This window comes from Lissotriton vulgaris, chromosome 7, assembly GCF_964263255.1.
Source record: "Lissotriton vulgaris chromosome 7, aLisVul1.2, whole genome shotgun sequence".
NCBI classification, from domain to species: Eukaryota; Metazoa; Chordata; class Amphibia; order Caudata; family Salamandridae; genus Lissotriton; species Lissotriton vulgaris.
Window position 1 is genome coordinate 262,737,329 of NC_141695.1, and position 24,897 is coordinate 262,762,225.

Below are 24,897 nucleotides of genomic sequence, written 5' to 3' on the forward strand. Positions count from 1 at the left end.
TATAATTACACACTATCACTGTGGGGACTTGAACATTACAATAATTGCAAACTATCTTTGTCGGGACCTTCGCCCTTCTATAATACCACACTATATTAGCAGGATCTGCAGAATGGCTTTCATTGTCCACAATCTGTAGGGGGACCTGTAGGGGGACATGAGCCAGGCTATAACCAAACATGATTATAATCAGACACTGTTTTGGAGGATTTGAGCATGTCTAAAATCACACTATCTATGTGAGAACCTGGGCATCCCTCTAATAACAAATTATCTCATGTGACTTAAACATAACTAGCATCAAACACCATCTTTGTGGGGACTTAAGAATAAGTATAACCACACTTTGTCTATGCAGGGACTTGAACATGAATATAATCACACACTATGCCTATAGGAACTGAGAGTGACTATATTTAAACAAAATTTCAATATAATCACACATTATCTCTGCAGTGACTTAAAAATGAGTATAATCACAGACTCTCTCTGTCAGTTGTAGAACATAACTATAATATCATACCATATCTCTGGGAATTATTATTGCACCGACATATAAAGAAATTATGCCTAGCAATGAGATTGATGAAAAGGAACTAGGTAATCTCAACTTGGCTTTCCTATCAGAACACATTGCAGGATCTTTGGCCTCTAAATTAATTCAATGTTGTGTTGTTTCCTTATTCCTAAAAGTTTTTGAGCACTCAGTAACAGGCAAAATAACTGTAAAACCCTTTCCAGGGACTTCATAAGCTATAAGCTTCTGCTAAAAATACAATGTAATCACAATCTATGTTCTGTCTGCTCGTAGGACACAATGAGCTATTCACATATGACTAAACTATCATGTAATTTTAATACAGCATTGAAAAATTACATTTATCCATTTCTTTATGAGAACATTCAATCACAAATGATAATTTTTGAGTAAGTCCCCACAAGGATGGTAACACATGTTCAAGTCCCCACAATGTGGTTCTGTGTGTGTGTGTGTGGCCGTGTGTGTGTGGCCGTGTGGGTGTGTGTGTGTGTGTGTGTGGCACTGCGTGTGTGTGTGGCTCAGTGTGTGTTGGTGGCTCTCTGTGTGGCTCTGTGTGTGTGTGTGTGGGTGGGCAAATGCAATAGGTCTCGCATTTGCAAGAGATTAAGCTATTGGCATTGTAAATGACAAAATGCCATTTATTTATCTGTTTTCAAAACCAACACATAAAAAAAAATGTTGTCATTTACAATGCCAATAGCTCTAACTTTTGTAAAGGTGGGACCATTGCATTGTAATTGCTTGTTTTCTCATTCTATGTCTGCCATCCTCTGCAGCACACATAGGAAGAGGAGAACACCTTAATTGATTGTTTTTGTGCAGGAAGGTGCCCCTTCCTGCATGTAAACAATAAGGCCTACAACATGGACACACTTGCACCATGGTGCAAGGGTGCCTGCGTTGGCACAAGGCAGCCAGTTTTGCACCATCCCAGCAACAGAGGAGAGGAATGCGACGTACCTCATAGATACAGCACATTCTTGCCCTTTTTCATTTGGCGCAGGGCAGCACATCAAAAACACCTTGCGGCAACGCCCGTCACAAAAATGAGGCCCCCTTCGTTTTGAGGTTTAGTTAAATGCTCCCTGCAACAGGTGTTAAGCTTTTCCTGAAATGGTTGTAGTTTGGTTTCTACACTGAGGCATTGGTTAAGTGAGTTGAGCAGATTCAAAGTGTCAGAAGTCTGTTCACACCCCTTCCTGCTCCTAGGAGGGCCACACAGAACCACCATGAGATGATTTGGCCATTACCTGCAACATCTGGGCTGAATGAACTGGATCCTGGAGTGAAGAAGCAGAGGAACATACACTCAATAACAAGTATTTGTGAAACGTGGTATAAAAAGGAGAGTAAGGAAAGAGTAGGGATGGAAAATGCGAATGAAGGAAAAGAGGGAGAGAGAGAGAGATAATAAGGAAGGCAAGAGTTAGAAAATAAAGATGAATATAGGTAACAGAAACAAAGAGAAAATGGAAGATAATGCTTGAGAGAGACAGAGGAGGCAGTGGGAGGTTGCATGGTTCTACTTGAAAATTAATATATAAAGGCACTGACATATGACTTGCCTCTTGATGTTTTTTCAGAAGTTCCATGCCGAGAAAATATGCATTTTGACGAATGTGGAAGTGCTTGTCCAAAGAACTGCCCCCAGCTGGATGAGGTGTCCGCTTGCACATTGCAGTGTGTCCCGGGGTGTGTCTGCGACTATGGCTACATCCTGGCAGTCCCGCGGGGCAGCAGATGTATATCCATAGATCAGTGTTTGGCCTGCAATCACAACAACGGCGTCTACGCGAGCTGCGGCAAGATCTGCCCCATGAGCTGTCAGAATCTCCGACATCCACCCCTTATATGTGCACCGAACTGCATTCAGAGATGCTCCTGCAAGAAAGGATTTGTCTACAAGAAGGGGAAAGAGGGCATGTGTGTGCCAATGTCCGAGTGTCCGGAGCCATAAAGGGACAGTGGCCACAGATGGGAACATGGGAGACAGCATGCTTGCCCAACAACACTGCTATTCCATTATTTTCTCTGGAATTCCTATTATAATGATTGCGAGTCATGCATGTGCTGTCACCTCCTCGTTGCATCTAATGGGTATCAAATACTGCTAGTCTATCATTCACCTCCAAAACATAGCTGTAGTTAGAAAAACAAAAGGCAAGAGTTTTGTACAGTTTGGTTTTTATGGAATCTGCTCTTTTCAGCAATCTATCAATATTCATGCTCCACGCGCTCCTATAAAATCTAAGGCAGGCCAGGCCAAGCACCCAGGAGGTTGCACCACAAGGCAAGCAGAAGTTATCTTTATGTGTAAATCATTATTCCGGCACCGATAAGGGAGGGTTGATATTGAAAATTCATTATTTTGGCAAGACAGACAAAAAAATCTTGAGTAGATCTGTGAGAAGATGTTTCCTTTTAAAAGAAAATATTAGGCATCACCACTGCGGGCATAAAAAGGCTGCACAACTATTCCTGATACATAATCGGAGGAATCGTCGTGAAGGAATGGGTGGGTTTGAGACCACTGCTCTGGTGAGTGGGAGTTGGATGTAGTGTCATGGAGATTAAGGATGAGTAATCAAAGCTCATTGGTCTTCATCATACCCATTCTCATGCTACAGATCAGATCTACAAAGCTCTCTGGGCCTTCACCCAAGTGAGTGAAAACAAACCGAGAGACTAAGATGATGGGTACCTTTGTAGCCCTTCTAATCATCCGAAATGTCAAGTCTACTGCAGGCTCAGCTACAGCATCATTCAGGGAACTAGAGTCGCTGGCCTTACCATTTAGGGTCTGGATTTACCCTCTTTCTTGAGACCCCACACCTGCAGTCCTCCTCGCTATACACCGCAGTCAAATGCATGTTCCCTCTGCAGTCAGCAAGCACTGCCCTTGAATGACTTCAAACTTTTGCTCGAAGTTTTTCCCAAAGTTTATATAAATTATCATTTTTCTTGAAAGATATGAAGTTGTTTATTTTGAGGTACTTACTTCTCTGTTGTACTCCCTGATTCACATGGTTTACAGATTGTGTTTTCATTGTCTTAATCAACTACTTCCTCTTTAGATACATTTTGATTACAATGCTCTTCATTGTTTGACATGTTTCTTTGTTCTTTTTTTGGGGGTTCACAATTCTTTATTAAAAAAGCATAACAAGACAATATGAAATGAAGTGGGAACGAGGAGCATAAGATGTCAGACGCAAGGCAATAATACAATTCCAGGGTATACAGTTCCGGGTAAAGCAAAACAGGGGTCAAAGAACAAGCCGAGATCCATCCAAAAAAAGACCCTTGAGGGTCGAGCGAGGCTAATAGCAAGTTATAGATAAATGATTCCTCAAGGTACACTTGTAATTTGTTATTAATAGCAAGGTGGGCACGCAGATCCACAAGTACCTGCAATTCAATCAAAAAGAGAAGAGGCGGGGCAGAAAAGGGAATGAGAACAGGACAAAACAAAATTAAGTTAGGGAAGAAAAAGAAAAGCCGGCATTCCGTATTTACATTCACATGTCTGGGACTGTGGGGAGGGAAAAAGAGAGGGAAGGAGGAAGCGGGATTGAAGGAAAAGAACGAAAGAGGAATGAAAGACTTAAAACAAGGAGATAGAAAGACATGGGGAAGGCAAATACAACAGAGAAAGAAGAGCAAATAGTAGAGTGATGCTTCCACTAGGGCTACGCTCAGGCAAGTCCACTTGGGGGATGCCAATGGGGTGTAATGTAAATTAGCAATCTGTCGAGCTGGTAGGGGCAGGCGGGCAATCTTCCAATGGCTAGTCGGCAGCATCATGGAGAAAGGGTGCCCATGTGTGAAGAAAGTCCTCTTTCTATTCTGAAGGTTGTAGATGACTCACCAATATGAGGCAGTCTGATAGATCACAAAGAGCCACTGATCAAGGCCGGAGAGTGTAGGAGAGCCCCAGTGGCGGAGAATGCACATCTTAGCTGTGGTGCCATATGCAAGAGATTCAACAAAGGGGGGTGGTGATGAACAGGGCTTGATCCATCACCATTTTTTAGCTCACTGTACCAACCCAGCTCAGAACCTGGCTACATGCAAATTAGTCTGTCCCTGGCCCAGTGCATCATGGGAACAGGGCAGACCAAACTACCAAGCCAATTCTTTTACTGGAAAGGAAACAAGCTTCCGGGGACCGGTTTCTGTCATTACAGCCGTCATCGGCCCAGCTTGCTTGAATCCTGATGGCACAGTGAGCAAGGGACTCATGTCTGAGTATACCCTTCCACACTTATGGTGGACAAAACTATTCAACAAAGGGGGGGGGTGGTGATGAACAGAGTTTCTGAAATAAGCAGAATACTCTTACCCAGTCAAGAGATCAGGGCTTGATCCATCACCGTTTTTTAGCTCACTGTACCAACCCAGCTCAGAACCTGGCTACATGCAAGTTAGTCTGTCCCTGGCCCAGTGCATCATGGGAATAGGGCAGAACAAACTACCAAGCCAATTCTTTTACTGGAAAGGAAACAAGCTTCCGGGGACCGGTTTCTGGCATTACAGCCGTCATCGGCCCGGCTTGCTTGAATCCTGATGGTACAGTGAGCAAGGGACTCATGTCTGAGTATACCCTTCCACGCTTATGGTGGACAAAACGATTCAACCAAGGGGGGGGGGGGGGGTAGTGATGAACAGAGTTTCTGAATTAAGCAAAATACTCTTAGCCAGTCAAGAGATCAGGGCTTGATCCATCACCGTTTTTTAGCTCACTGTACCAACCCAGCTCAGAACCTGGCTGCATGCAAATTAGTCTGTCCCTGGCCCAGTGCATCATGGGAACAGGGCAGACCAAACTACCAAGCCAATTCTTTTACTGGAAAGGAAACAAGCTTCTGGGGACCGGTTTCTGGCATTACAGCTGTCATCGGCCCGGCTTGCTTGAATCCTTATGGTACAGTGAGCAAGGGACTCATGTCTGAGTATACCCTTCCACGCTTATGGTGGACAAAACGATTCAACAAAGGGGGGTGGTGATGAACAGAGTTTCTGAATTAAGCAGAATACTCTTACCCAGTCAAGAGATCAGGGCTTGATCCATCACCGTTTTGCCAGAAACCGGTCCCCGGAAGCTTGTTTCCTTCCCAGTGAAAGAATTGGCTTGGTAGTTTGGTTTGCCCTGTTCCCATGATGCACTGGGACAGGGACAGACTAATTTGCATGTGCCAGGTTCTGAGCTGGGATCGTGCAGTGAGCTAAAAAACGGTGATGGATCAAGCCCTGATCTGTTGACTGGGCAGGAGTATTCTGCTTAATTCAGAAACTCTGTCCATCACCACCCCCTTTTCTGAATCGCTGTGTTTACCATAAGCGTGGAAGGGTATGCTCAGATGTGAGTCCCTTGCTCATTGCACCATCAGGATTCAAGCAAGCCGGGCCGATGACGGCTGTTATGCCAGAAACCGGTCCCCGGAAGCTTGTTTCCTTCATAGTGAAAGAATTGGCTTGGTAGTTTGGTTTGCCCTGTTCCCATGATGCACTGGGACAGGGACAGACTAATTTGCATGTAGCCAGGTTCTGAGCTGGGATGGTGCAGTGAGCTAAAAAACGGTGATGGATCAAGACCTGATCTGTTGACTGGGTAGGAGTATTCTGCTTAATTCAGAAACTCTGTCCATCACCACCCCCTTTTCTGAATCGTTTTGTCCACCATAAGCGTGGAAGGGTATGCTCAGATGTGAGTCCCTTGCTCATTGCACCATCAGGATTCAAGCAAGCCGGGCCGATGACGTCTGTAATGCCAGAAACAGGGCCCCAGAAGCTTGTTTCCTTCCCAGTGAAAGAATTGGCTGGTAGTTTGGTTTGCCCTGTTCCCATGATGCACTGTGACAGGGACACACTAATTTGCATGTAGCCAGGTTCTGAGCTGGGATGGTGCAGTGAGCTAAAAAACGGTGATAGATGAAGCCCTGATCTGTTGACTGGGTAGGAGTATTCTGCTTAATTCAGAAACTCTGTCCATCACCACCCCCTTTTCTGAATCGTTTTGTCCACCATAAGCGTGGAAGGGTATGCTCAGATGTGAGTCCCTTGCTCATTGCACCATCAGGATTCAAGCAAGCCGGGCCGATGACGGCTGTAATGCCAGAAGCAGGGCCCCAGAAGCTTGTTTCCTTCCCAGTGAAAGAATTGGCTTGGTAGTTTGGTTTGCCCTGTTCCCATGATGCACTGTGACAGGGACAGACTAATTTGCATGTAGCCAGGTTCTGAGCTGGGATGGTGCAGTGAGCTAAAAAACGGTGATAGATCAAGCCCTGATCTGTTGACTGGGTAGGAGTATTCTGCTTAATTCAGAAACTCTGTCCATCAGCACCCCTTTTTCTGAATCGTTTTGTCCACCATAAGCGTGGAAGGGTATGCTCAGATGTGAGTCCCTTGCTCATTGCACCATCAGGATTCAAGCAAGCCGGGCCGATGACGACTGTAATGCCAGAAACCGGTCCCCGGAAGCTTGTTTACTTCCCAGTGAAAGAATTGGCTTGGTAGTTTGGTTTGCCCTGTTCCCATGATGCACTGGGACAGGGACAGACTCATTTGCATGTAGCCAGGATCTGAGCTGGGATGGTGCAGTGAGCTAAAAAACGGTGATGGATCAAGCCCTGATCTGTTGACTGGGTAGGAGTATTCTGCTTAATTCAGAAACTCTGTCCATCACCACCCTCTTTTCTGAATTGTTTTGTCCACCATAAGCGTGGAAGGGTATGCTCAGATGTGAGTCCCTTGCTCATTGCACCATCAGGATTCAAGCAAGCCGGACCGATGACGGCTGTAATCCCAGAAACCGGTCCCCGGAAGCTTGTTTCCTTCCCAGTGAAAGAATTGGCTTGGTAGTTTGGTTTGCCCTGTTCCCATGATGCACTGGGACAGGGACAGACTAATTTGCATGTAGCCAGGTTCTGAGCTGGGATGGTGCAGTGAGCTAAAAAACGGTGATGGATCAAGCCCTGATCTGTTGACTGGGTAGGAGTATTCTGCTTAATTCAGAAACTCTGTCCATCACCACCCCCTTTTCTGAATCGTTTTGTCCACCATAAGCGTGGAAGGGTATGCTCAGATGTGAGTCCCTTGCTCATTGCACCATCAGGATTCAAGCAAGCCGGGCCGATGACGGCTGTAATGCCAGAAACCGGTCCCCGGAAGCTTGTTTCCTTCCCAGTGAAAGAATTGGCTTGGTAGTTTGGTTTGCCCTGTTCCCATGATGCACTGGGACAGAGACAGACTAATTTGCATGTAGCCAGGTTCTGAGCGGGGATAGTGCAGTGAGCTAAAAAACGGTGATGGATCAAGCCCTGATCTGTTGACTGGGTAGGAGTATTCTTCTTAATTCAGAAACTCTGTCCATCACCACCCCCTTTTCTGATATACAAGAGATGGCCCTTTAGGAGGGTGTTGGGTTTTCCCCAAGCCCTTGTTCCTACCTGTCGTGTGGGCTTACTTCCCTTCAGGGGGAGAGGTCCATACTGTCCGGAAGGGCATGTAGAAAGATCAAGGGGTGAGAGAAAGGGGTCGACATGTAAGGGTCTTGCCAGCATGTTGTCAACCACCTCCCAGAATGGCCATACTGTTGTGCAGTCACAGAGAATGTGCAGCAGATCAAAGTGTTTTGGGGACAACCCCAGCAGATCGCATGGGGTAACAGGCCCGTAGCTTACAGCTTCACAGGAGTCCAGTGCCATTGGGGCAGTGCATTAAAAAGACAACATTTCAACGTGCCTCTTTTACCACATCTCACCAACTACACGCAAACTAGAGTTACCGCACAGTGGCGCATCTTTACGAAGAAGGGGGTCTACCCCGAAGATATGGTGGGCTAGCCGCCACGATTTTAACATGGCTCGAAGCATTGGGTAGGCGGCACCCAGCAGAGGCGTGCCACCCATGTAAAGTGTGTGCAACCCTTGTCCTGGGGAGCACATAAGCAAGCTGGCAGAGATGTAGAGCAAGATCATAGTGTTCAACCAGAAGAAGACCCAGGCCTCCAAACGAGTGATGAGCCAAGAGTGCCATTGGCCAGGTGGGGGCAAGTGGTCCCCCAAACAAACAACTGTATGCTCCTATCCAGGGAGCATAATAATAAGAGAGGGACCAGCAAGGGCAGAATACCTAGGACATAATCAAAATGTGGCTGACTAACCATTCTAATTGCCTGTATCCACCACCATAAGGAGAGACTGAGGTGGGACCACTTCTGAAAGTCTAGCTCCATGTGGGCCAGCAGGGGATCGAAGTAGTCCTCCACCATGTGGTGCAATCCTCTATTTATATAGATCCACAGATAATTGAGGCATGAGGACTTCCACTAGAAGGGATAGGAGGCTACTTCCGCACAGGTGGTCATTCACAACATGGGCAGCGCCTCACTCCAGTTGACCCGGTAGCTTGAGAGTGCCACAAATATATCCAGTTGGGCCGGAATGGAGCGAGGAAGATCCAAGAAGGTAAGCAGGATATTATCTTCATAAAGATATACAGTTGATGTCTCACTGGGAATGTGGATTGCAGTAAGGAGCAAGGTTGGCAAAGAGATACTGCAAGAGGTTCCATGCCCAAAAGGAACAGATGGAGCACAAATAGGCTGCCCTGCCGGGCCTCCTCTGGATCAGAAATGGGTCTAAGAGAAATCCTCCACAATTAACCTGGGCAGTAGGCGAGTTGTAAAGCCAACAAACCTTGCCAAGACCCCAATCCAGGTAAAGCAGAGTTGGAGAATGGTTAGAGAGTGGAGCCTCCATGATCTGTCAGTCCTGAGAGAGAGCGAAACCGCAATGGAAACCAGGAAATAATCCAGCCTGGACTGGGTACCGTGAACCGGCAAGAAAAATTTATTTTCCTGGTCTTCCGGGTGTGAGAGCCGCCAAAATCCACCAGGCTTTGATCATAGATTATGTTCCCTAGGAGACCCATGTCTGCATTGTTACCTATGTCTAGAGGGCCATTGTGGTCAAGTACCACATCTCACTTCAGTTTCCAGTCCCTTCCATTTGGATAGTGGGATGCTCTGATCACCATGAGTGTAATGGCAGAGTTTTTGGCTTTATTTAGCAGTGATATAGATCATTAGTCTTGCTCGCATCTAGTATAGGTATTCTTAGCCTGTGTTGGCCCTTTTAAGCCCTTTTTCCAGATCTAGAAGAGGATAGCTGCTTAATATGCCTTTATTCTGGACTTTCACCTGTCTATTGCCTATTGGCTTTGACATATTAGACATATTGGTATGGTTTATGTAGGTATTCTGACAGAGCTAAGGAGCATTTCACCCCTTTCAGGCCTACAGGCCTAGAGCTAGAGGGACTCCATTTTGATGAAGCTGGGAGACTTTTCAGGGCAAAGGCAATGTTTATAGTTATAACTGTTGTCCGCCCTAAGCGGACCGGAGAGAACCGGCCAGAGCTGAATCTAATCAGGAATTGTTCCCGGGCTCAGGTCTCTAGACGAAACAAGCAGACTGGTCACTGTGGGAGCGTCTAGCGCAAGGAGCCTGGTGCATGGGATTGGTGGGAGGAAGCTGCTGGCTGGAACTTTCCATGAGGAAACAGCATTCTATATCAGTGAAGTGCAGAGGCGGAGTCAGTCAGTCGAGGAGAGAGTCAAGCAGAGGGTCAGTCCAGCAGAGAGTCGAGCAGTGGAGTGGAGTTGGCAGAGAGAGAGAGAGGGTTCAAGCTGGAGAAGAGCTGAGTTGAATAGTGAGCTGGAACTGAAGGAAGCAGTCAGAAGCAGTTGCTTATCAGGAGGAGGTGTGAATAGCTGGAGTCTGAAGTAATGCCTTTTAGAAGAGATAGAGGAGAGATCGTGGACTAACCTATGGGAGCAGATGGAGTTAATTGGACATTGGCGCAGAGACAGAGTGAATAAGCTAGTGGAATGAACGGTGATCAGAGCGGCAGGAACCATTAAGATTGAAGACGGAAGGTGGAGACAGTTCGTGTGGGGGAGAGGAGTCCAGAGACAGAGTGATCAGCGCAGAGGTGTACCCAAGAGTGCAGGAGAGAGAGAGAGTCTGAGATGAGCCAAGGCACAGACGAGAGAGGAACCCAGATGACAGCTAGAACAAGACTTCACACTAATCAGGTGATATTGTTTTCATCACATTAGCTACACTTACACTTTATGTCTAATCTTTTCCCTTTCAGCGGAGTGTTCCTGTTATGTGTAATCCTTCTCTTTCAAGCGGTGTGTTCTACCTATAGTCTTTGTCATATCTGTGTGAAGGTTTATATTGTACTAATAATAAATGACCCCATTAATTAGTGAATTAGTGTGCATGAGTTCTTTTATGATAAAGTTATCCTGGCTTCAATCAAAAAGGGGGGTAGGAGCGCTTAAATCAAGAAATTAACTCAGTCACATAGTGTGTATATCTTTATCCCCATACAGTGAGATTAATCACTCCTGGTAGGTATTACTGTTTGAACAGATGCTACCCCTGATCAGGTAAGTAATAGTGAGGGAGAGAGGAGACTTGCAACCAAGGGACTAAGTTAGTACACCATCCCATAATATTATTGTAGTAGCAGACCCTTAGTGAAGAGACTTCCCAATATATATATATATATGTATAGGTGTTCATAGGAATGTGGTCGTCGTTGATATGCGGCGTTAATGAGAGCACTGGGGGGTCGAACCAGTGTGGATACCCACTGGATTGTGGCTTGAATAAGTGAGAACACTAGGAGGTTGAACTAGTGTGTAGTTTCGCAGGATTGTGAACAGTTTAGAAAAGGGAGCATTGGGTTCTGCAGGCCCATGTGTAGACACACCGGATTGTGTGTCATATCTGCCCTAGGGTAGAACGGTCTGGGTCAGGGTGGCCGCGAGACCAACTGATGTGAATAAGTGTGGTGTAGGGTATGGATATCCCTAGTAATCAGTGAGTATTCTTAGTATCCCTATAGATTTAGTGGTGTTTTTAATAATATGAGCTTGTATATTGCGAGTTCCCCATCCTCAGGTAGGTACCAGGTGCCTGGATAGAGGAGTCCTGAGGAGGGAAGGTGAGTACGTTCTGGCTGGGTTGGAGGGGCCCCTGGGGGCTGATCCCACCTACTTAGAAAATCCAGCCATAACATCTGGCGTAGTCGAACAGTTTACGAAGCCTGTGTGCCTGGCCATGTGCTTAGATTGTTTCCCATGTGTTGTGTGGGAGTGCCCTGAGCGCCAGACATTACATCTGGCGTAGTCGAACAGTTTACGAAACCTGTGTGCCTGGCCATGTGCTTAGATTGTTTCCCATGTGTTGTGTGGGAGTGCCCTGAGCGCCAGACATTACATCTGGCGTAGTCGAACAGTTTACGAAACCTGTGTGCCTGGCCATGTGCTTAGATTGTTTCCCATGTGTTCTGAGGGAGTGCCCTGAACGCTGGTTCCATCTGGCGTAATGTTGCAGTTTATGTAGCCTGTTAGACCTATGGGCTTGAACAGTTGCAGCGTGAGGAGAGTGCATTACATCATGGCATTTGGTTTATTCAGGGTGGAAGGAATGGTTTTCATCTTGGTGTTTAAACTGTCAGAGTTGAAGGATGGCATTACATGAGGAAGCCAGTTACATCTATGTGATGGTCCAATTGTATAAATGTGTGTAAAAATGCTTTTAAATTGCCCATTAAATTGCTTGCTGCATCTGCTTATGCTGTGCAATGTGAAATGTGTTCATTGTAATATGATCTGTGGAGTTCTTTGAATATAGCTCCTTGTAAATATGACTTGTGAATAGTGCCATATTATTGTGGCTTGTGAGGTGCATGTTCTCATGTTGATCTATTGTGTTCCTTGTGCATTGCGCCTTGGATACATTGTTTGTGAAAAGCTTGTCTTGTAAATATGGCTTGTGAATAGCGCCATATTATTGTGGCTTGTGAGGTGCATGTTCTCATGTTGATCTGCTGTGTTCTTTGTGCATTGCGCCTTGGAAATGTTGTTTGTGAAAGGCTTGTCTTGTAAATATGGCTTGTGAATAGCGCCATGTGGTCATGGCTTAGACAGGGCATGTTATCATTACGTTTGGCAGGAGGGAGCTGGATCTCTCTCGGGTGCTTGGGGATAACGTTTTTGAAAATATGTGTACGTGTCATCTGTAAACGTGAAGAAATGTGCTAATGATTTTCCCATGTATAAATGGACGTTGGGAAATGATTCTGCTTGAGCTGCCAAAGGGTTAATATCTTGAGTTGAGATGGCAGTCTTTATTTTTTACATGCTGTCAACATGCATGGTTATCTGACCTGACTATAAAAGTCAGTGGATTATTTGATGGTTTGATTTTGACTTTTTTTTTTGATTCCTTGGTCTGCCTATGTGCTTTGTCAGTTTCTTGACGGAAAGGTAACATCTTGTGTTTTGAGAAGGGTTCTGTTCATTTCACATTCCTTTTGGAATGCGTCTACGAATTTTTGTGTGGGTTTGCCTTGGAACTGATGTGGTTATAAATCAACCAGTCTGATTACGGGGAAAGCTGTGTTCTTTTAAAATGAGTGAAATGTTAAAAAGATGGCCCGTTAGAGTGCACGCTACGAGCTATTTTCATTAATTATTTCTGTGAGGGGTTTCCATCTAGACAGGAATGTGCTGGTTTGAGAATAATAAATCTTGCCCGACTGTGCATGGTGACATGTGCTTTTAATTAGTGAAAGGCAACCATGTGCCTTTGAAAGAAAAAATGTTAAAATGTAACATTATTATTTTCCCAAATGTGAATTAAAATGTATGCTTTTATAAATGTGTCAGCAAAACATTAAATTAAATACAATCTTGAAATGTATCTGCATTTTATGTTGTTTTACAAATTATTTCTCTTTGCAGCAGCTGAAAATGGACCATGTTAATTCGTTTTTTCTCAAATGCAGAATGTATAATCTTGTGTGCAAAAGATAGTTGCCCCTTTCTAAATAAGTGCCCATATTTTAAATGTCTTGCCTTTAGCTGAATTAGTTGGACTAAAGTCTTTTTAAAAACTGGAGCTTTTTTAATTGGCAGTACACTGTAACAGAATTGTTTTTTTTTAAATGTTAGCTTCCGTTAGTTAGAAAATAAGGCATGAGAAATTTGTTTTTCGACCTTGGCAGACCAGCTGGTTTGTGCAGACGAGTTTTTTCCTTCATTCTGCAAGTTTCGATCACGTCCCAGTTCGTTATGATTGGCTACAATCCAATTTTCTTCCGCGGATGGCTTGTTTATGTAAGGGAGGGGCTGGTTTAGAGAGGCTCATCATATTGCAGTGTTTAAAGTAGCTTCCCACTGTAGCATGGCTCCTGCTCTGAAGGGAGGGGCTGGCTTCATGAGGATTAGGGTATGTTAGGCCCCACACAATGTTATTGAAAGTTAAATTTTGAATGTTTTTAATTAATTAGGATATTTTCTTTTCAATAATGAAAGGCACCCGGGGTGCTTTTTAAATGGAAAATTTTATTTTACAAGAATAATGATACTTGTTCTCTTGTTTCTAGGATTGCTGCAGTTGTGGTTGTGCGTGGGTCCCTCCCCCCTTCCACTTTTTTTTGTTTTAGCTTTTTACTTTCATGTTTTTATTTTAGTTTATTGTTTTTGGATGATGGAACCAGACCAGACCAGACCAGACCGGAAGGGTGATGGATGGCCGCATTGGAGGAAGTGTCCGGATACCGAGGATGCAGGGTGGTGGCCTACACTGAAGAGTTTTGGACTACGTTATTTAATTCATTAGCCTGCGTTTTTTGTTGACATCACTACGAGCAGGCCCCATTTAAAAAGATAAATCCCACAACCTTGTTTTATTTGTTACAGAATTATAAAAGTATTTGATGCATGATCCCTTGGACAAGCAGGCCCCGCTTTTAAAGCAAAAAATATGTCACCTATTATAGTTTTTCTGTTTTCTTCAAAACAGTTTTTGCGTGATTTCAATGAAGGACTTTTTTTTTTTTGAATGGTGGTGCCCACATGTGTTTTTAATGTTACACCAGCTATCTTGTAGAAATGGGGTTATAGTTTTTACTGTTCTTACATTTTCACCTTGATTGATCAAAGGGTGGTTACCTTAAAATTTGGATTGTTCTGGGTGGTGTGTCTTTTAGTATGATTATGTATTAATGTTTGCCCGAACCTTGACACAGTTTGTCATGTTTATTTCTCAGATTTCACTTTAAATTGACAAATGTCAGCAGGTAGGCCTCATTTAGGCCTATTGTTATTTTCATCTCACATATTAGCCCCTACACCAATAGTTTCATGAGTCATCATTAGCTTAAGTTGCCTATAGTACGTAGGGCTCATTTAGGCCCTTTCTTGTTCTCTCATTAGGAGTTGAAACACATTTAGTTCTTAAGTTGACAATAGTAGGTAGGCCTCATTTAGTCTTAAGTTGTCCGAAGTAGGCCCATTTAGGCCCCTTGTTGTTTTCATTCAACACATAAGTCCCTACATCACTAGATTTCACCAGTTATCATTAGAAGTTGAGGCACATTTAGTTTGAGGATGCTTTGGTTGGTTTCTGTTGTTATCAGATATGTTTCAGCATTCAAGTCAAGGGTGCTTTGATTTGTTTTTAGGTTTCTATTCCCTACAATTGAGTTTCAGGTGGAATTTCCTTGGGTTGTCATTTTTTTTAGGGAGTTTTTTAGGTTTTGATTTGTTGATAGATTGTGTTGATGTTTGTTTATCTAGATGTTATTGTTTATAAGATGTTCGCAAGATAAGGATCTAAGGGTGGATGGCAGAGATATTTAGCAGTGATATAGATCTTAATCTTGCTCACATCTAGGATAGGTATTCTTAGCCTATGTTGGATAGATTATGTTGATGTTTGTTTTGATGGTTGTTGTTGTTTACTGATGCTCGCAAGATAAGGATCTAGGGTGCAATGTAATGGCAGAGTTTTTGGCTTTATTTAGCAGTGATATAGATCATTAGTCTTGCTCGCATCTAGTATAGGTATTCTTAGCCTGTGTTGGCCCTTTTAAGCCCTTTTTCCAGATCTAGAAGAGGATAGCTGCTTAATATGCCTTTATTCTGGACTTTCACCTGTCTATTGCCTATTGGCTTTGACATATTAGACATATTGGTATGGTTTATGTAGGTATTCTGACAGAGCTAAGGAGCATTTCACCCCTTTCAGGCCTACAGGCCTAGAGCTAGAGGGACTCCATTTTGATGAAGCTGGGAGACTTTTCAGGGCAAAGGCAATGTTTATAGTTATAACTGTTGTCCGCCCTAAGCGGACCGGAGAGAACCGGCCAGAGCTGAATCTAATCAGGAATTGTTCCCGGGCTCAGGTCTCTAGACGAAACAAGCAGACTGGTCACTGTGGGAGCGTCTAGCGCAAGGAGCCTGGTGCATGGGATTGGTGGGAGGAAGCTGCTGGCTGGAACTTTCCATGAGGAAACAGCATTCTATATCAGTGAAGTGCAGAGGCGGAGTCAGTCAGTCGAGGAGAGAGTCAAGCAGAGGGTCAGTCCAGCAGAGAGTCGAGCAGTGGAGTGGAGTTGGCAGAGAGAGAGAGAGGGTTCAAGCTGGAGAAGAGCTGAGTTGAATAGTGAGCTGGAACTGAAGGAAGCAGTCAGAAGCAGTTGCTTATCAGGAGGAGGTGTGAATAGCTGGAGTCTGAAGTAATGCCTTTTAGAAGAGATAGAGGAGAGATCGTGGACTAACCTATGGGAGCAGATGGAGTTAATTGGACATTGGCGCAGAGACAGAGTGAATAAGCTAGTGGAATGAACGGTGATCAGAGCGGCAGGAACCATTAAGATTGAAGACGGAAGGTGGAGACAGTTCGTGTGGGGGAGAGGAGTCCAGAGACAGAGTGATCAGCGCAGAGGTGTACCCAAGAGTGCAGGAGAGAGAGAGAGTCTGAGATGAGCCAAGGCACAGACGAGAGAGGAACCCAGATGACAGCTAGAACAAGACTTCACACTAATCAGGTGATATTGTTTTCATCACATTAGCTACACTTACACTTTATGTCTAATCTTTTCCCTTTCAGCGGAGTGTTCCTGTTATGTGTAATCCTTCTCTTTCAAGCGGTGTGTTCTACCTATAGTCTTTGTCATATCTGTGTGAAGGTTTATATTGTACTAATAATAAATGACCCCATTAATTAGTGAATTAGTGTGCATGAGTTCTTTTATGATAAAGTTATCCTGGCTTCAATCAAAAAGGGGGGTAGGAGCGCTTAAATCAAGAAATTAACTCAGTCACATAGTGTGTATATCTTTATCCCCATACAGTGAGATTAATCACTCCTGGTAGGTATTACTGTTTGAACAGATGCTACCCCTGATCAGGTAAGTAATAGTGAGGGAGAGAGGAGACTTGCAACCAAGGGACTAAGTTAGTACACCATCCCATAATATTATTGTAGTAGCAGACCCTTAGTGAAGAGACTTCCCAATATATATATATATATGTATAGGTGTTCATAGGAATGTGGTCGTCGTTGATATGCGGCGTTAATGAGAGCACTGGGGGGTCGAACCAGTGTGGATACCCACTGGATTGTGGCTTGAATAAGTGAGAACACTAGGAGGTTGAACTAGTGTGTAGTTTCGCAGGATTGTGAACAGTTTAGAAAAGGGAGCATTGGGTTCTGCAGGCCCATGTGTAGACACACCGGATTGTGTGTCATATCTGCCCTAGGGTAGAACGGTCTGGGTCAGGGTGGCCGCGAGACCAACTGATGTGAATAAGTGTGGTGTAGGGTATGGATATCCCTAGTAATCAGTGAGTATTCTTAGTATCCCTATAGATTTAGTGGTGTTTTTAATAATATGAGCTTGTATATTGCGAGTTCCCCATCCTCAGGTAGGTACCAGGTGCCTGGATAGAGGAGTCCTGAGGAGGGAAGGTGAGTACGTTCTGGCTGGGTTGGAGGGGCCCCTGGGGGCTGATCCCACCTACTTAGAAAATCCAGCCATAACATCTGGCGTAGTCGAACAGTTTACGAAGCCTGTGTGCCTGGCCATGTGCTTAGATTGTTTCCCATGTGTTGTGTGGGAGTGCCCTGAGCGCCAGACATTACATCTGGCGTAGTCGAACAGTTTACGAAACCTGTGTGCCTGGCCATGTGCTTAGATTGTTTCCCATGTGTTGTGTGGGAGTGCCCTGAGCGCCAGACATTACATCTGGCGTAGTCGAACAGTTTACGAAACCTGTGTGCCTGGCCATGTGCTTAGATTGTTTCCCATGTGTTCTGAGGGAGTGCCCTGAACGCTGGTTCCATCTGGCGTAATGTTGCAGTTTATGTAGCCTGTTAGACCTATGGGCTTGAACAGTTGCAGCGTGAGGAGAGTGCATTACATCATGGCATTTGGTTTATTCAGGGTGGAAGGAATGGTTTTCATCTTGGTGTTTAAACTGTCAGAGTTGAAGGATGGCATTACATGAGGAAGCCAGTTACATCTATGTGATGGTCCAATTGTATAAATGTGTGTAAAAATGCTTTTAAATTGCCCATTAAATTGCTTGCTGCATCTGCTTATGCTGTGCAATGTGAAATGTGTTCATTGTAATATGATCTGTGGAGTTCTTTGAATATAGCTCCTTGTAAATATGACTTGTGAATAGTGCCATATTATTGTGGCTTGTGAGGTGCATGTTCTCATGTTGATCTATTGTGTTCCTTGTGCATTGCGCCTTGGATACATTGTTTGTGAAAAGCTTGTCTTGTAAATATGGCTTGTGAATAGCGCCATATTATTGTGGCTTGTGAGGTGCATGTTCTCATGTTGATCTGCTGTGTTCTTTGTGCATTGCGCCTTGGAAATGTTGTTTGTGAAAGGCTTGTCTTGTAAATATGGCTTGTGAATAGCGCCATGTGGTCATGGCTTAGACAGGGCATGTTATCATTACGTTTGGCAGGAGGGAGCTGGATCTCTCTCGGGTGCTTGGGGATAACGTTTTTGAAAATATGTGTACGTGTCATCTGTAAACGTGAAGAAATGTGCTAATGATTTTCCCATGTATAAATGGACGTTGGGAAATGATTCTGCTTGAGCTGCCAAAGGGTTAATATCTTGAGTTGAGATGGCAGTCTTTATTTTTTACATGCTGTCAACATGCATGGTTATCTGACCTGACTATAAAAGTCAGTGGATTATTTGATGGTTTGATTTTGACTTTTTTTTTTGATTCCTTGGTCTGCCTATGTGCTTTGTCAGTTTCTTGACGGAAAGGTAACATCTTGTGTTTTGAGAAGGGTTCTGTTCATTTCACATTCCTTTTGGAATGCGTCTACGAATTTTTGTGTGGGTTTGCCTTGGAACTGATGTGGTTATAAATCAACCAGTCTGATTACGGGGAAAGCTGTGTTCTTTTAAAATGAGTGAAATGTTAAAAAGATGGCCCGTTAGAGTGCACGCTACGAGCTATTTTCATTAATTATTTCTGTGAGGGGTTTCCATCTAGACAGGAATGTGCTGGTTTGAGAATAATAAATCTTGCCCGACTGTGCATGGTGACATGTGCTTTTAATTAGTGAAAGGCAACCATGTGCCTTTGAAAGAAAAAATGTTAAAATGTAACATTATTATTTTCCCAAATGTGAATTAAAATGTATGCTTTTATAAATGTGTCAGCAAAACATTAAATTAAATACAATCTTGAAATGTATCTGCATTTTATGTTGTTTTACAAATTATTTCTCTTTGCAGCAGCTGAAAATGGACCATGTTAATTCGTTTTTTCTCAAATGCAGAATGTATAATCTTGTGTGCAAAAGATAGTTGCCCCTTTCTAAATAAGTGCCCATATTTTAAATGTCTTGCCTTTAGCTGAATTAGTTGGACTAAAGTCTTTTTAAAAACTGGAGCTTTTTTAATTGGCAGTACACTGTAACAGAATTGTTTTTTTTTAAATGTTAGCTTCCGTTAGTTAGAAAATAAGGCATGAGAAATTTGTTTTTCGACCTTGGCAGACCAGCTGGTTTGTGCAGACGAGTTTTTTCCTTCATTCTGCAAGTTTCGATCACGTCCCAGTTCGTTATGATTGGCTACAATCCAATTTTCTTCCGCGGATGGCTTGTTTATGTAAGGGAGGGGCTGGTTTAGAGAGGCTCATCATATTGCAGTGTTTAAAGTAGCTTCCCACTGTAGCATGGCTCCTGCTCTGAAGGGAGGGGCTGGCTTCATGAGGATTAGGGTATGTTAGGCCCCACACAATGTTATTGAAAGTTAAATTTTGAATGTTTTTAATTAATTAGGATATTTTCTTTTCAATAATGAAAGGCACCCGGGGTGCTTTTTAAATGGAAAATTTTATTTTACAAGAATAATGATACTTGTTCTCTTGTTTCTAGGATTGCTGCAGTTGTGGTTGTGCGTGGGTCCCTCCCCCCTTCCACTTTTTTTTGTTTTAGCTTTTTACTTTCATGTTTTTATTTTAGTTTATTGTTTTTGGATGATGGAACCAGACCAGACCAGACCAGACCGGAAGGGTGATGGATGGCCGCATTGGAGGAAGTGTCCGGATACCGAGGATGCAGGGTGGTGGCCTACACTGAAGAGTTTTGGACTACGTTATTTAATTCATTAGCCTGCGTTTTTTGTTGACATCACTACGAGCAGGCCCCATTTAAAAAGATAAATCCCACAACCTTGTTTTATTTGTTACAGAATTATAAAAGTATTTGATGCATGATCCCTTGGACAAGCAGGCCCCGCTTTTAAAGCAAAAAATATGTCACCTATTATAGTTTTTCTGTTTTCTTCAAAACAGTTTTTGCGTGATTTCAATGAAGGACTTTTTTTTTTTTGAATGGTGGTGCCCACATGTGTTTTTAATGTTACACCAGCTATCTTGTAGAAATGGGGTTATAGTTTTTACTGTTCTTACATTTTCACCTTGATTGATCAAAGGGTGGTTACCTTAAAATTTGGATTGTTCTGGGTGGTGTGTCTTTTAGTATGATTATGTATTAATGTTTGCCCGAACCTTGACACAGTTTGTCATGTTTATTTCTCAGATTTCACTTTAAATTGACAAATGTCAGCAGGTAGGCCTCATTTAGGCCTATTGTTATTTTCATCTCACATATTAGCCCCTACACCAATAGTTTCATGAGTCATCATTAGCTTAAGTTGCCTATAGTACGTAGGGCTCATTTAGGCCCTTTCTTGTTCTCTCATTAGGAGTTGAAACACATTTAGTTCTTAAGTTGACAATAGTAGGTAGGCCTCATTTAGTCTTAAGTTGTCCGAAGTAGGCCCATTTAGGCCCCTTGTTGTTTTCATTCAACACATAAGTCCCTACATCACTAGATTTCACCAGTTATCATTAGAAGTTGAGGCACATTTAGTTTGAGGATGCTTTGGTTGGTTTCTGTTGTTATCAGATATGTTTCAGCATTCAAGTCAAGGGTGCTTTGATTTGTTTTTAGGTTTCTATTCCCTACAATTGAGTTTCAGGTGGAATTTCCTTGGGTTGTCATTTTTTTTAGGGAGTTTTTTAGGTTTTGATTTGTTGATAGATTGTGTTGATGTTTGTTTATCTAGATGTTATTGTTTATAAGATGTTCGCAAGATAAGGATCTAAGGGTGGATGGCAGAGATATTTAGCAGTGATATAGATCTTAATCTTGCTCACATCTAGGATAGGTATTCTTAGCCTATGTTGGATAGATTATGTTGATGTTTGTTTTGATGGTTGTTGTTGTTTACTGATGCTCGCAAGATAAGGATCTAGGGTGCAATGTAATGGCAGAGTTTTTGGCTTTATTTAGCAGTGATATAGATCATTAGTCTTGCTCGCATCTAGTATAGGTATTCTTAGCCTGTGTTGGCCCTTTTAAGCCCTTTTTCCAGATCTAGAAGAGGATAGCTGCTTAATATGCCTTTATTCTGGACTTTCACCTGTCTATTGCCTATTGGCTTTGACATATTAGACATATTGGTATGGTTTATGTAGGTATTCTGACAGAGCTAAGGAGCATTTCACCCCTTTCAGGCCTACAGGCCTAGAGCTAGAGGGACTCCATTTTGATGAAGCTGGGAGACTTTTCAGGGCAAAGGCAATGTTTATAGTTATAACTGTTGTCCGCCCTAAGCGGACCGGAGAGAACCGGCCAGAGCTGAATCTAATCAGGAATTGTTCCCGGGCTCAGGTCTCTAGACGAAACAAGCAGACTGGTCACTGTGGGAGCGTCTAGCGCAAGGAGCCTGGTGCATGGGATTGGTGGGAGGAAGCTGCTGGCTGGAACTTTCCATGAGGAAACAGCATTCTATATCAGTGAAGTGCAGAGGCGGAGTCAGTCAGTCGAGGAGAGAGTCAAGCAGAGGGTCAGTCCAGCAGAGAGTCGAGCAGTGGAGTGGAGTTGGCAGAGAGAGAGAGGGTTCAAGCTGGAGAAGAGCTGAGTTGAATAGTGAGCTGGAACTGAAGGAAGCAGTCAGAAGCAGTTGCTTATCAGGAGGAGGTGTGAATAGCTGGAGTCTGAAGTAATGCCTTTTAGAAGAGATAGAGGAAAGATCGTGGACTAACCTATGGGAGCAGATGGAGTTAATTGGACATTGGCGCAGAGACAGAGTGAATAAGCTAGTGGAATGAACGGTGATCAGAGCGGCAGGAACCATTAAGATTGAAGACGGAAGGTGGAGACAGTTCGTGTGGGGGAGAGGAGTCCAGAGACAGAGTGATCAGCGCAGAGGTGTACCCAAGAGTGCAGGAGAGAGAGAGAGTCTGAGATGAGCCAAGGCACAGACGAGAGAGGAACCCAGATGACAGCTAGAACAAGACTTCACACTAATCAGGTGATATTGTTTTCATCACATTAGCTACACTTACACTTTATGTCTAATCTTTTCCCTTTCAGCGGAGTGTTCCTGTTATGTGTAATCCTTCTCTTTCAAGCGGTGTGTTCTACCTATAGTCTTTGTCATATCTGTGTGAAGGTTTATATTGTACTAATAATAAATGACCCCATTAATTAGTGAATTAGTGTGCATGAGTTCTTTTATGATAAAGTTATCCTGGCTTCAATCAAAAAGGGGGGTAGGAGCGCTTAAATCAAGAAATTAACTCAGTCACATAGTGTGTATATCTTTATCCCCATACAGTGAGATTAATCACTCCTGGTAGGTATTACTGTTTGAACAGATGCTACCCCTGATCAGGTAAGTAATAGTGAGGGAGAGAGGAGACTTGCAACCAAGGGACTAAGTTAGTACACCATCCCATAATATTATTGTAGTAGCAGACCCTTAGTGAAGAGACTTCCCAATATATATATATATATATGTATAGGTGTTCATAGGAATGTGGTCGTCGTTGATATGCGGCGTTAATGAGAGCACTGGGGGGTCGAACCAGTGTGGATACCCACTGGATTGTGGCTTGAATAAGTGAGAACACTAGGAGGTTGAACTAGTGTGTAGTTTCGCAGGATTGTGAACAGTTTGGAAAAGGGAGCATTGGGTTCTGCAGGCCCATGTGTAGACACACCGGATTGTGTGTCATATCTGCCCTAGGGTAGAACGGTCTGGGTCAGGGTGGCCGCGAGACCAACTGATGTGAATAAGTGTGGTGTAGGGTATGGATATCCCTAGTAATCAGTGAGTATTCTTAGTATCCCTATAGATTTAGTGGTGTTTTTAATAATATGAGCTTGTATATTGCGAGTTCCCCATCCTCAGGTAGGTACCAGGTGCCTGGATAGAGGAGTCCTGAGGAGGGAAGGTGAGTACGTTCTGGCTGGGGTGGAGGGGCCCCTGGGGGCTGATCCCACCTACTTAGAAAATCCAGCCATAACAATGAGGAAATGATTTATTGAGAGAAAGAAGTGACCCTTGGGGCTTTTAACGCATACACCGAGCCAACACATAGTGTCCCACTGCAGAGATAGAGTTTGGCAAAGATATAATGGCCGTCCAGGTCCACCCATGTCTTAAGTATAGTGAAGGGCAGGGAGAGACCTGCGCAATAGGATGACATTTCCTGGTGTGGCCGAGCCCAGCTGCCGGTTCCGTCGGGAAACTGCTGTGAACCACCTGCTCTACCCAGTCGTGGCACATTTTTTCACACTCCAGGTGGGAGAGGTGGGTTTCCTTCAAAAGGGCCATGTCCACACATTGGGATTGCAGATAGGACAGCACCTTCTTGCTTTTTGTGAAGTGTGTTAGGCCATTGGCATTCTAGGAAACAATGTGACTGGGTTAGGGAGGCGAGGGGGAAGGAGCAGCTATCGAGACATTGGTAAGGCGACAGCAGGGATAAGCAGGAGTGTTACAAAGAGAAAAAGAAAGGAGGAAGGGCTAGGAGAAAGGGGAGGAAGAAGAGAAAAGAAAAGAAGAGAAAGAGAAAGAAGGAAAGTGATATGAAGAGATCCCTCGGACGGGCAGAAAGGGGGCAGACAGTCCACGCCAAAATCCAGTAAAAACAAAATAAAAGGGTGAAAGAGGAGAGGGAAAGAAACTATCTGGCACATTACTGAGGGCAGAAGCCTCAGAGGGATCTGGTGGCCGTGAACCGTGGCTCTAAACCTGTGGGTCCACTATGCTGGAGGTCCCGCAGAGAGAGGTTGGGAGGAAAACACAGAGGGGCTTGAAAAAGAGGAGAGGGGGATGAATGATGAAGGTCAGCATGCCGATCGGACCCCAGTGGGGACGTGGATGTGCAGAGGAGATATAAATGACAACAACAACTGTGCAGTGGCGGCTGGTGACATTTGAAAGTAGTGCGGTGTAAAATGATCGCAGTACTGCACTGAGGTTAGCGAGCGAGCCCACACAACCTACATGTGGCTTTGGGGTTCTTTCCCGAGAAAGTTTTGAAAAAATAGTGGATAAATGAAGCATTTTCAAGCAAAGTTGAGGAAGCAGGAAGGTTAATAATGCAATACACCCAGCTGTGCCCCAGCCTCCTACTTATGACCCCTACTACTCTCCCATCTTCCTCCTTTGCTTCTCCCCACCTCTCTCAAGGACCTGAAGAGCAGCAGCACTTTAATCAGGTCCTCTGGAATTATGCAACAGGAAGTAACAAATGGGCAGCAGGGTTGACTACATTTTACAATGTAATGCTGCAGCAGGGTAGTATTATTTCATTATTATGTCATTTTTTAAACATGTTAACACTATGTGAAGGGCCTTCCACTGTGCACAACATATTACTGCATTTTTAGTACCATTTGATCCTTTTTCTGATGGTTTTTGTTAAAATCTTCAATTTAGGCTGTAGATGATGGGTTATATAGCTAAGGTATCAAATCCAGAATTATGACTAAAATGCAGCAGCATTAAATAATTCCTGTGGCCCTTGCTATAACACTGCTACCCCAAAGTGGGGCGTGTGTTCATTATGTTCCTTCTATTTATATTAGAGTTCTGCCTTTTGCAAGTACCTCGGGAGAATGAGAGTAGGTAGAACACTGACAG